The sequence below is a fragment of the Hyla sarda genome, chromosome 7, assembly GCF_029499605.1.
Source record: "Hyla sarda isolate aHylSar1 chromosome 7, aHylSar1.hap1, whole genome shotgun sequence".
In the NCBI taxonomy this organism is placed as follows: Eukaryota; Metazoa; Chordata; class Amphibia; order Anura; family Hylidae; genus Hyla; species Hyla sarda.
The window spans coordinates 206719402-206732568 of NC_079195.1; the positions used below are offsets into that span (position 1 = coordinate 206719402).

The window sequence follows — 13167 nt, forward strand, 5'->3', positions numbered from 1 at the left end:
AGTTTACTGACAGTTTTCCTTTAAGGGAGCTCCATCGCTCACTCTGTTGGAGGGACGGGAGTTGAGCAGAAAAAAAAATTCTGTATGTCCTATTTTTTTTTCTCCGCTCAACTCCTGTAAAATACCAGACACCCAACACACCCAATTAAAGTCAATGGGATCCGTCGGACTGGACAGTGTCCATTTGAGCATAACGAAACAGCAGGACGGACCCTGAACAGGTCGGAGCATAGTGGCAGTGTGAACGTAGCCTAACCTGATCCTGTGCCACCATGAAGCACATTACACTGGTGGGAGTGGAGCACAACCGTGAGCTTGTTTAGTCAATTAAACAAAATACATTCCCTGGGCAATTTAAAGCGCTGCTCAGTTTGGCCTTAGGAGTCAAGTGGGTGGTCCTGCTCAATGATTGACAGCTAACTATGCATACTCATACATGGAAGGCTGCCAGTTATTGAATGAGACCGCCCACTGGACTCCTAGGCATAGAAGTCAGGATTTCATTAATCAAAGTACAAATTACTCTGTTTTTTTTTTCTGTCAACACTATGGGGGAGATCTTTCGAAACCTGTCCAGAGGAAAAGTTGCTGAGTTGTCCATAGCAACCAATCAGATCGCTTCTTTCATTTTTCACAGGCCGTTTTCAAAACTGAAAGAAGGCATCTGATTGATTGCTATCGGCAACTCAGCCACTTTTCCTCTGGACAGGTTTTGATAAATCTCCCCCTATATATCCATCTGCCCAGCTCCTCCTGCCTGATAACATGATGCTGGTAAATTTAACAGCATTTTCGTGGAGACAGGTCCCTTTTATCGCCAATCCTTTTATTTACATTTGTAAGATTGTGCCATAAAGAACTGTTAATTATTTCCTGACCGGCGCTGGCTAGGCAAACGGCTTTCCTTATTGGTGAGGTGACAGCGCACCCTAGTGGCTTTATCTGGGAATTACAAGAAATGAAAAGTCATTGTTGTGGTGAGATAAGAAAGGAGGTATCGCTTGTATAAATCTCTTTTGAATAAAATTTAACTTTTAGCCGATAATATTTAGGGATCCCCATTCACCATGTTTCTATAATGCACAGGTGACAGCAGTAGTTCAGTAATTAAAGGGGTTCTCCACCATAAGGTGATTTTAGTACCTGGCAGACAGTAACGGACATGCTTAGGAAGGATCTGTGCTTGTCTTGTGGCTAAATGGCTATGTTGTTGTTACGCCGAGCGCTCCGGGTCCCCGCTCCTCCCCGGAGCGCTCGCTACACTTCCCTCACTGCAGCGCCCCGGTCGGTTCCACGGACCCGGGGCGCTGCGTTACTACCTCCGGCCGGGATGCGATTCGCGATGCGGGTAGCGCCCGCTCGCGATGCGCACCCCGGCTCCCGTACCTTACTCGCTCCCCGTCAGTTCTGTCCCGGCGCGCGCGGCCCCGCTCCCTAGGGCGCGCGCGCGCCGGGTCTTTGCGATTTAAAGGGCCACTGCACCGCTGATTGGTGCAGTGGTTCCAATTAGTGTTTACACCTGTGCACTTCCCTATATCACCTCACTTCCCCTTCACTCCCTCGCCGGATCTTGTTGCCCTAGTGCCAGTGAAAGCGTTCCTTGTGTGTTCCTTGCCTGTGATTCCAGACCTTCTGCCGTTGCCCCTGACTACGATCCTTGCTGCCTGCCCCGACCTTCTGCTACGTCCGACCTTGCTTCTGTCTACTCCCTTGTACCGCGCCTATCTTCAGCAGCCAGAGAGGTTGAGCCGTTGCTAGGGGATACGACCTGGTCACTACCGCCGCAGCAAGACCATCCCGCTTTGCGGCGGGCTCTGGTGAAAACCAGTAGTGACTTAGAACCGATCCTCTAGCACGGTCCACGCCAATCCCTCTCTGGCACAGAGGATCCACTACCTGCCAGCCGGCATCGTGACAGTAGATCCGGCCATGGATCCCGCTGAAGTTCCTCTGCCAGTTGTCGCTGACCTCACCACGGTGGTCGCCCAGCAGTCACAACAGATTGCGCAACAAGGCCAACAGCTGTCTCAACTGACTGTTATGCTACAACAGTTACTACCACAGCTCCAGCAATCATCTCCTCCGCCAGCTCCTGTACCTCCTCCGCAGCGAGTGGCCGCTTCTGGAATACGACTATCCTTGCCGGATAAATTTGATGGGGACTCTAAGTTTTGCAGTGGCTTTCTTTCCCAATGTTCATTACACTTGGAGATGATGTCGGACCAGTTCCCCACTGAAAGGTCTAAGGTGGCTTTCGTAGTCAGCCTGCTGTCTGGAAAAGCCCTGGCTTGGGCCACACCGCTCTGGGACCGCAATGACCCCGTCACTGCCTCTGTACACTCCTTCTTCTCGGAAATTCGAAGTGTCTTTGAGGAACCTGCCCGAGCCTCTTCTGCTGAGACTGCCCTGTTGAACCTGGTCCAGGGTAATTCTTCCGTTGGCGAGTATGCCGTACAGTTCCGTACCCTTGCTTCAGAATTATCCTGGAATAATGAGGCACTCTGCGCGACCTTTAAAAAAGGCCTATCCAGCAACATTAAAGATGTTCTGGCCGCACGAGAAATCCCTGCTAACCTACATGAACTCATCCATCTTGCCACTCGCATTGACATGCGTTTTTCCGAACGGCGTCAGGAGCTCCGCCAGGATATGGACTCTGTTCGCACGAGGCGTTTCTTCTCCCCGGCTCCTCTCTCCTCTGGTCCCCTGCAATCTGTTCCTGTGCCTCCCGCCGTGGAGGCTATGCAGGTCGACCGGTCTCGCCTGACACCCCAAGAGAGGACACGACGCCGCATGGAGAATCTCTGCCTGTACTGTGCTAGTACCGAACACTTCCTGAAGGATTGTCCTATCCGTCCTCCCCGCCTGGAAAGACGTCCGCTGACTCCGCACAATGGTGAGACAGTCCTTGATGTCTACTCTGCTTCTCCACGTCTTACTGTGCCTGTGCGGATGTCTGCCTCTGCCTTCTCCTTCTCTGCTGTGGCCTTCTTGGACTCTGGATCTGCAGGAAATTTCATCTTAGCCTCTCTCGTCAACAGGTTCAACATCCCGGTGACCAGTCTCGCCAGACCCCTCTACATCAATTGTGTAAACAATGAAAGATTGGACTGTACTATACGTTTCCGCACGGAGCCCCTTCTAATGTGCATCGGATCTCATCACGAGAGGATTGAACTGTTGGTCCTCCCCAATTGCACTTCTGAAATCCTTCTTGGACTTCCCTGGCTTCAACTCCATTCCCCAATCCTGGATTGGTCCACTGGGGAGATCAAGAGTTGGGGGCCCTCTTGTTCCAAGGACTGCTTAAAACCGGTTCCCAGTAAACCTTGCCGTGTCCCTGTGCTTCCTCATGTAACCGGTCTCCCTAAGGCCTATATGGACTTTGCGGACGTTTTTTGCAAAAAACAAGCTGAGACTCTACCTCCTCACAGGCCTTATGATTGTCCCATTGACCTCCTCCCGGGCACTACTCCACCCCGGGGCAGAATCTATCCTCTGTCCGTCCCAGAGACTCTTGCCATGTCTGAATACGTCCAAGAAAATTTAAAAAAGGGCTTTATCCGTAAATCCTCCTCTCCTGCCGGAGCCGGATTTTTCTTTGTGTCCAAAAAAGATGGCTCTCTACGTCCTTGCATTGACTACCGCGGTCTTAATAAAATCACGGTTAAGAACCGCTACCCCCTACCCCTCATCTCTGAACTCTTTGATCGTCTCCAAGGTGCCCATATTTTTACCAAACTGGACTTAAGAGGTGCTTATAATCTCATCCGCATCAGAGAGGGGGATGAATGGAAAACGGCATTTAACACCAGAGATGGACACTTTGAGTATCTGGTCATGCCCTTTGGTCTATGCAACGCCCCTGCCGTCTTCCAAGACTTTGTTAATGAAATTTTTCGTGATCTACTATACTCCTGTGTTGTTGTATATCTGGACGATATCCTGATTTTTTCTGCCAATCTTGAAGAACACCGCCAGCATGTCCGTATGGTTCTTCAGAGACTTCGTGATAATCAACTCTATGCCAAAATAGAGAAATGTCTGTTTGAATGCCAATCTCTTCCTTTTCTAGGATACTTGGTCTCTGGCCAGGGACTACAAATGGACCCAGATAAACTCTCTGCCGTCTTAGATTGGCCACGCCCCTCCGGACTCCGTGCCATCCAACGTTTTTTGGGGTTCGCCAATTATTACAGGCAATTTATTCCACATTTTTCTACCATTGTGGCTCCTATTGTGGCTTTAACAAAAAAAAATGCCGATCCCAAGTCTTGGCCTCCTCAAGCGGAAGACGCCTTTAAACGACTCAAGTCTGCCTTTTCTTCGGCTCCCGTGCTCTCCAGACCTGACCCATCTAAACCCTTCCTATTGGAGGTTGATGCCTCCTCAGTGGGAGCTGGAGCTGTCCTTCTACAAAAAAACTCTTCCGGGCATGCTGTTACTTGTGGTTTTTTTTCCAGGACCTTCTCTCCGGCGGAGAGGAACTACTCCATCGGGGATCGAGAGCTTCTAGCCATTAAATTAGCACTTGAGGAATGGAGGCATCTGCTGGAGGGATCAAGATTTCCAGTTATTATTTACACCGATCACAAGAACCTCTCCTACCTCCAGTCTGCCCAACGGCTGAATCCTCGTCAGGCCAGGTGGTCTCTGTTCTTTGCCCGATTTAATTTTGAAATTCACTTTCGGCCTGCTGATAAAAACATTAGGGCCGATGCTCTCTCTCGTTCCTCAGATGCCTCTGAAATTGAACTCTCTCCTCAACACATCATTCCTCCTGACTGCCTGATTTCCACTTCTCCAGCCTCCATCAGGCAAACTCCTCCAGGAAAGACCTTTGTTTCTCCACGCCAACGCCTTGGGATCCTCAAATGGGGTCACTCCTCCCATCTCGCAGGTCATGCGGGCATCAAGAAATCTGTGCAACTCATCTCTCGCTTCTATTGGTGGCCGACTCTAGAGACTGATGTGGTGGACTTTGTGCGAGCCTGCACTATCTGTGCCCGGGATAAGACTCCTCGCCAGAAGCCCGCTGGTTTTCTTCATCCTCTACCTGTCCCCGAACAACCTTGGTCTCTGATTGGTATGGATTTTATTACTGACTTACCCCCATCCCATGGCAACACTGTTATTTGGGTGGTCGTTGATCGATTCTCCAAAATGGCACATTTCATCCCTCTTCCTGGTCTTCCTTCAGCGCCTCAGTTGGCTAAACAATTTTTTGTACACATTTTTCGTCTTCACGGGTTGCCTACACAGATCGTCTCGGATAGAGGCGTCCAATTTGTGTCTAAATTCTGGAGGGCTCTCTGTAAACAACTCAAGATTAAATTAAATTTTTCTTCTGCATACCATCCTCAATCCAATGGACAAGTAGAGAGAATTAACCAGATCTTGGGTGACTATTTACGACATTTTGTTTCCTCCCGCCAGGATGACTGGGCAGATCTTCTACCTTGGGCCGAATTCTCGTATAATTTCAGAATCTCTGAATCTTCCTCCAAATCTCCGTTTTTCGTGGTGTACGGCCGTCACCCTCTTCCCCCCCTCCCTACCCCCTTGCCCTCTGGTCTGCCCGCTGTGGATGAAATTTCTCGTGATCTTTCCACCATATGGAAAGAGACCCAAAATTCTCTCTTACAGGCTTCTTCTCGCATGAAGAGATTCGCAGATAAGAAAAGAAGAGCTCCTCCCATTTTTTCCCCTGGAGACAAGGTATGGCTCTCCGCTAAATATGTCCGTTTCCGTGTCCCGAGCTATAAGTTGGGACCACGCTATCTTGGTCCTTTTAAAGTTTTGTGTCAAATTAATCCTGTCTCTTACAAACTTCTTCTTCCTCCTTCTCTTCGTATCCCTAATGCCTTTCACGTCTCTCTTCTTAAACCTCTCATCCTCAACCGTTTTTCTCCTAAATCTGTTCCTCCCACTCCTGTTTCCGGCTCCTCGGACATCTTCTCTGTCAAAGAGATTTTGGCCTCTAAAAAGGTCAGGGGAAGAACTTTTTTTTTAGTGGATTGGGAGGGTTGTGGTCCAGAAGAGAGGTCCTGGGAACCTGAGGACAATATCCTGGACAAAAGTCTGATCCTCAGGTTCTCAGGCCCCAAGAAGAGGGGGAGACCCAAGGGGGGGGGTACTGTTACGCCGAGCGCTCCGGGTCCCCGCTCCTCCCCGGAGCGCTCGCTACACTTCCCTCACTGCAGCGCCCCGGTCGGTTCCACGGACCCGGGGCGCTGCGTTACTACCTCCGGCCGGGATGCGATTCGCGATGCGGGTAGCGCCCGCTCGCGATGCGCACCCCGGCTCCCGTACCTTACTCGCTCCCCGTCAGTTCTGTCCCGGCGCGCGCGGCCCCGCTCCCTAGGGCGCGCGCGCGCCGGGTCTTTGCGATTTAAAGGGCCACTGCACCGCTGATTGGTGCAGTGGTTCCAATTAGTGTTTACACCTGTGCACTTCCCTATATCACCTCACTTCCCCTTCACTCCCTCGCCGGATCTTGTTGCCCTAGTGCCAGTGAAAGCGTTCCTTGTGTGTTCCTTGCCTGTGATTCCAGACCTTCTGCCGTTGCCCCTGACTACGATCCTTGCTGCCTGCCCCGACCTTCTGCTACGTCCGACCTTGCTTCTGTCTACTCCCTTGTACCGCGCCTATCTTCAGCAGCCAGAGAGGTTGAGCCGTTGCTAGGGGATACGACCTGGTCACTACCGCCGCAGCAAGACCATCCCGCTTTGCGGCGGGCTCTGGTGAAAACCAGTAGTGACTTAGAACCGATCCTCTAGCACGGTCCACGCCAATCCCTCTCTGGCACAGAGGATCCACTACCTGCCAGCCGGCATCGTGACAGTTGTGAGATTACCATAACACTGTGGCTAGCTTTTTGTGAACTGGTATTTTCTGTTTGAGTTATATTCTTTGCCTACAAATTCCATAATTTCATTTTCCTCCCTCCCACACATAAGTCACCCCACCCATTGAAAGATAAATGAGCTGCATCCATTCAAAAGACCTGTGGTTTTCAATCAGGGTGCCTGCAGCTGTTGCATTAGTTGCAGATTGCTCTCTCCACCCATTGAAGCAGACAGGCTCCCTGTCATCAGCTGACTAGTGAGTCAGATCTCGGGCGCATTGCAACCTGGGAAAAATCTGAGACAACAGTCATTTTGTATGCTGTTAAAAATAAATATTGGGGTGAAAATCACAGAAGAATTGTGAGAAAACCGTCACACACAGGTACAGACACTATATTATGGACTACACTAACTTTACAGCCCCTGTAGCATAGTCAAATAAAAAAAATTCCTGGAATACCCCTTTAATTCATCGATCTTAATAGGGTGAGGGGGCATCATACTTTTAACAATGGGGTACTCCTGGTTAATAATCTGACAGGGAATTCAACAGGGCTTTGTGGTTTTCATAGATTAAAGATTTTATGGCCTATTTCGCATTTAAAGTGTATTTGTCATTTGATAAAACTTTCACTCTGTGAGATGTCACAAAGACATGACAAAAGTTTTGAAGAATTTATGGTATTTTTTCATTTTATTACTTATTATAGAATATCTAAAATTCAGTTTTTAATGGGGCAACTAGGCCTAATAATAAGCTGAGACTTTCTGTCTCGTAAAGAAAATCTCCCATCAGTCTTCTTACTATCATCACAGAAAGAAGTACAGATAAAGGTGTTATTAATAAGATGGGATCGGACCCTTAGATTAGCCTCTCCCTTCCCTGCAGAGGTCACTAAGCGTGTCTGCCAAAAGTAAACAAGTTCCATCCAGTCTATTGGATTCTACCGTGTTTCTCCCAAAATAAGACCGGGTCTTAAATTAATTTTAGTCACAAAAAACACACTAGGGCTTATTTTCAGGGTAGGGCTTTACATTGAACAACATGGCGGTTCCATGGTATTTTACGGAACTTACACCCCCCCCCCCCCCCATTATCATCATGTGATGGGCGCAGCTCTGCCCCCCCCAACGCCCCAACCCCCCACCCCACCCCCCGCCGGTTTATCAGCCCAGCGCTGCATCCCACAGACTAATCGTATGTCACCCGCGAGCGCAGCTTCTCTCCCCCCCCTGCCAAATAAAAATAATTACCAGCCGCTGCGCTGTACTTTGTATTCCTGTGCCCGGGCTGCGAATATTAAAAAAAACAAACTTTAACTTACCTTCGTCCTTCCTTCCCCCGTTGCTAAGGAACCGGCCTCACTGTCCTCCGCTGTTCTCGCTGCGGTCCTGGTGTTGGGACATCACAGAGCCTTCAGCCTATCACCGGCCGCAGCGATGTCCCGCCTCTACCGATGATAGGCTGAGCCCACTATCATGTAAGAAGCCGGCCTGCTTCAAACATTTGCAACATCTGGAGGTCCGCAGGTTGGAGACCACTGATCTAGGTCTTATTTTCGAGGTAGGGCCCCGATAATTCAGCTAGGGCTTATTTTCGGGGTAGGGTGTATTTTCTGGGAAACACATGTATATGGGGCGGCTTTAAGGCATATTTCTAAATGCTGTGCACAAAGTTCTGGCAATATAGCTGTTCTCATAATATTTGTAAGCAAGTAGCTGGTAAAATAGTGGATAAGGAGGTGTGTATCACTAAGACTTCTTGCCTCAGTGACTGAAAGGGGTACTCCGGTGCTTCAGCGTTCTGAACATTGTTTTGATCATGATGTCACGGCCACGCCCCTTGTGACATCACGCCACACCTCCATTCATGTCTATGGGAGGGGGCTTGTCGGGTGCTGCGGGAGATCGCGGGGGCCCCAGCAGCAGGACCACCATGATGAGACCTCTTATCCCCCAACCTTTGTATAGGGGATAAGATGCCTAACAGCGGAGTACCTCTTTAACACTGGAGTTTTGGTCTGTGTTTTGGGAGTACTGGGGATAGTCACTCCCAAGCTCCAGTTCTGTGTGTGTTGGAGTCCTGAACCTGACCTCACAGGCGTGCAGGCACTGCCAGAGAGCAGCGTAGAGGACGCTCTGAAGCAGATCAGCTTGTCTTTGGTATGTTGGATACTAATACACTGCACCAAAAAAGACTGACTTTGAGACTGAAAACACCAAGTTTTGGGTGAGAAGCTGAGAAGTTTATATTTATGTAATGAACCTGAGGTGAAGGGCGTTTAAGTTTCAGTTATACTGTTACTGTATGTGAATTATTACAATAAAGCTAAGACTACTGAACTGTGACACCTGCTTGTTTAAAGGGGTTATCCAGGTAAAGACTTATTTTTTATATATCAACTGGCTCTAGAAAGTTAAACAGATTTGTAAATTACTTCTATTAAAAAATCTTAATCTTTTCTGTACTTATGAGCTGCTGAAGTTGAGTTGTTCTTTTCTGTCTAAGTCCTCTCTGATGACACGTGTCTCGGGAACTGTCCAGTTTAGAAGCAAATCCCCATAGCAAACCTCTCCTACTCGGTGCAGTTCCCGAGACAAGCAGAGATGTCAGCAGAAAGCACTGTTGCCAGACAGAAAACAACAACTCAACTTCAGCAGCTGATAATTATTAAAAGGATTAAGATTTTTTAATAGAAGTAATTTACAAATCTGTTTATCTTTCTGGAGCCAGTTGAGATATATATATATATATATATATATATATATATATATATATATATATAAAAAAGTTTTTTCCTGGAATACCCCTTTAAGTCTGTTTGATAGGTGGAAAGTCAACCGTATGAAGCCTCACCAGTTTAGTGCACGAGCCCCTTACAGCTAATAGGACTAGGGGTCAAGTCCTGGGAAAAAAAGTGCAGGAACTCAAGGAACCCAAGATTTCCACTCAAGGGCTGGCCCTGCAGAACTCCAGCTAATGGGAATGGTGTTCCTGCTCTGGAAAAAGTGCAGGAACTCAGTTCCCTCGCGTTCCTGCAGGACTTGAGCCCTGGATAGGACAATTAATGCACAACACTCCTTGGGCGCCATACAGTTGTCTTGGCAACTGTACTGCCCACCCTGGCCTGTGTCTACCCACACTGGAGCTGAAGAGCACACTGGCCTGAAACTTTGGACGTACACAGAGAGTTGAAGGGTCTCTAAGATTAGCGCTGGTTTCTAATATCTGAAATTTATGTAAATTGTAAATCGGCACAATAATGAATACGGGAACGCAAAGACGACCATTGATGTCGCTTTAATGTTTACATATAGAATTACTACATTAAATACACTGGATTTCTTATCTTGCGCTGATCCTGAGTTACAGATTGTAATTCAGGGATGTAAGAATTGTGTCGCTCGACGCCCGGGACATGCAGTTCCGGGCGCCGGGCAGGAGAATTCTTCAGACATTTAGCCCCTGCCTCGGGACAAGCAGCACTAAATGCCAGAAGAATTAACATATGACGGGGCAAGACTGTCTTGTCCCGTCACTAAACTGCTATAGACCGCAGCTGTATGATGCAGCTTATAGCGAGCGTTCCTAGCGGATGTGTGGCGGGGAGTGACGTCACTCACCCCCGACCAGGAAGTCCCTACAGGGAACAGGGAGATGTTTTTTTTTTTTTTTTTTTTTTTATCTAAAGCCGAGGAACGTGCTTTCGATTCACCCAAAGTGCAAGAAAAAGTGCAAACGTGTTACACTAAAAAAACGTGCACAAAGGATGCGGTCTATCGCAAGCCCTTCTCCGATAGGAGAGAGGCCCCCCAACAAACCTTACCCTTCGCCTCCGGACCAAAAGGTACCTGCGAGGTTCCAGGTTCGATGTCCCTTTTCGCCGAAGCTACTAAGGGGCCACAAATGCTCCCGGCATCCCCCTTGGCGTTAGCCAAGGTATCTGCCCGCAGAGCCGATTACGGTAGGTACCCTGCCAAAGCAGGAGTACCCGGGGTGTTTGCAGGGAGGTGCGGAACCTAATGGCCACACACACCTCCCCTAGACCGCCAGGAGGGACACCCAGAAGGGCTACCGCATCCTGACAAATCCTGTGAACACACAACACGCAAAAAGTGACACAGTGAGACAAAAAAGAAATAAATAAGTGAATGTGTGCAGATATACTGCCCGGACATCCGGCCGGATCTATAAAAATTTCTCTGATCCTAGCCAGAAGGCCGGGAATCAAGAGGTGAGTGCCACAAGGTGAAGAGATTATGGTGCCCGTGCTTCAACTCAGTGAGTCTATCCTCCCAGTGAGTTTCGGCACCTCGGGGTCACCACTCCCCGAGGCACAAAAGTACCTCGGCTCTAGACCTTCTCAGCCTCATGGCGAGACCCGGAGGGAACAGGTCACATCGGGGCAGCCGTCGAGCTGATTCCTCAGAACCAGCCCCGGAAAGCCCTGGTACACCTGCATCCTCCATGCAGCACCCATCCCCACCAGCCCCATATCGGCGTTACTGTCCACCGGCATGAAAAACTGATAAGAACAAATACTACACTTGATCTTAGCCAAAAGGCCGAGAAGCGGAACAGGGAGATGTACCGTAAGTAGAAGTGACTTACTCAAACTTGGCTACTTACTAAATAAGGGAGGACCTGCCTACCACTAGGTTCTAACCTATCTACTTAGGGCAGTGCATCCCAACCATGGTGCCTCCAGTTGTTGCAAAACTAAAACTCCCAGCATGCCCGGACAGCCTTCGGCTGTCCGGGCATGCTGGGAGTTTTAGTTTTGCAACAGCTGGAGGCACTCTGGTTGAAGAACACTGACTTAGGTGGTATAATTGTTTACATGGGAGCCCTACCTGCGGGGTTCATATCTATCTAGGGGCCTTTCTACCTTCTGGGAAGACCTACCTAATCATCAGGTAGGGCTCCCCAGTAGGTAGACAGGCCCCAAGATAGATATAACTCCCATCAGTGATGGATGTCATATCTATCTGGAGCCTGTGTACCTACTGGGGAGCCCTACCTGATGAAGTTTCATATCCTATCTGGGGGCCTGTGTACAGTGTACCTACTGGGGAGCCCTACCTGACGGGGGTCATATCTGTCTGGGGGTGTGACTACCTATTGGGGAGCCCTACCTGATGGAGGTCATATCTATCTGGGGGCCTTTCTACCTACTGGGGAGCCCTTCTTGAGGGACTAGTCTACATCTGGGGGAGTTCTACCTAATGGGGGACAAATCTATCTGGGGCTCTATCTGTCTACTGGGGGAGCCCACCCTCCCAACCAACTGGGGGGAACATATCTATCTGGGGCATTATTTACTTACTAGGGGAGCCCTACCTACCTGATGAGGGGACAGACCTACCTGATAAAGGGACATACCTTCCTGAAGGGGGGGGAGCGACCTACTTAATCGGGTGGACTTACTTATCAGGGGCCCTATGGGGTGACATACTGGTCTGCCTATTAAGTTTCTATTAATAAAGACCTTATTTACAGACTATTTTGGTTGAAATTATTTTATGTACCAGGACAAGAGGATTGTTATGAGGATTGGTGGGCAAGTGGTTTTAAAAAAAATGTCCACACCCCTGAATATACACCTGAGCTGCATTACTAATTCTGTAGGTCTCAGAGCTGAACGCTCCCATCATTCCTTTCTTACTCGCTGTTTGGACAGAACTTGCTCTTGTGATTTTCATTCTGGGTTGCGCAGTCTTTACACCAAGGACTGTTCTGTCCTCTTGCGATATAGGGACTCTGCTAAGATATTAGGGGAATGCTTGATGACTGTTTCCAGTGGTTACTTTGCCTTTTATGTAGAATACAACTGTTCATAGTTTACATTTTAATGTTGCTACTTCTCCATGTTCATCTGTTTAAAATCCGTCTACCGTATATATACTCGAGTATAAGCCGACCCGGATATAAGCCGAGGCCCCTAATTTTACCCCAAAAACCCAGGAAAAGTTATTGACTCGACTATAAGCCTAGGGTGGGAAATACATCATCCCCCATGTAATCATCCAGACCCCCCGTCATCATTCCCCCCCCCCCCCCCTTCATCATCACCGCCTGTCAATCCCTTCATCAGTGGTCTTCAGCCTGCGGACCTCCAGATGTTGCAAAACTACAACTCCCGGCATGCTGGGTGTTGTAGTTTTGAAACCTCTGGAGGTCCGCAGGTTGAAGACCACTGCGGCCTTCGTCATCATCCAGCCCCCCCCCCCTTTTATTTTGTACTCTCCTCCCCTCGTCGGGAAGTTATGGTGAGCTGGTCTGGGGATCTATGCTGCAGGGACTGTCCGGTGGGGAGGG

At 49.0% G+C, this 13167-nt stretch overlaps 1 protein-coding gene and 1 non-coding gene across 5 annotated transcripts in view; one reads left to right on the forward strand and one right to left on the reverse strand.

Annotated features, from left to right (window-relative positions):
* SPATA6 (spermatogenesis associated 6) overlaps window positions 1-13167 on the forward strand; it is a 121663-nt gene that overhangs the window by 96964 nt on the left and 11532 nt on the right. The gene's annotated exons all lie outside the window — the stretch shown is intronic.
* On the reverse strand, window positions 11239-11426 carry LOC130283596 (U2 spliceosomal RNA). Its single transcript, XR_008846747.1, has one exon. It is a non-coding gene; the product is annotated as a U2 spliceosomal RNA (small nuclear RNA).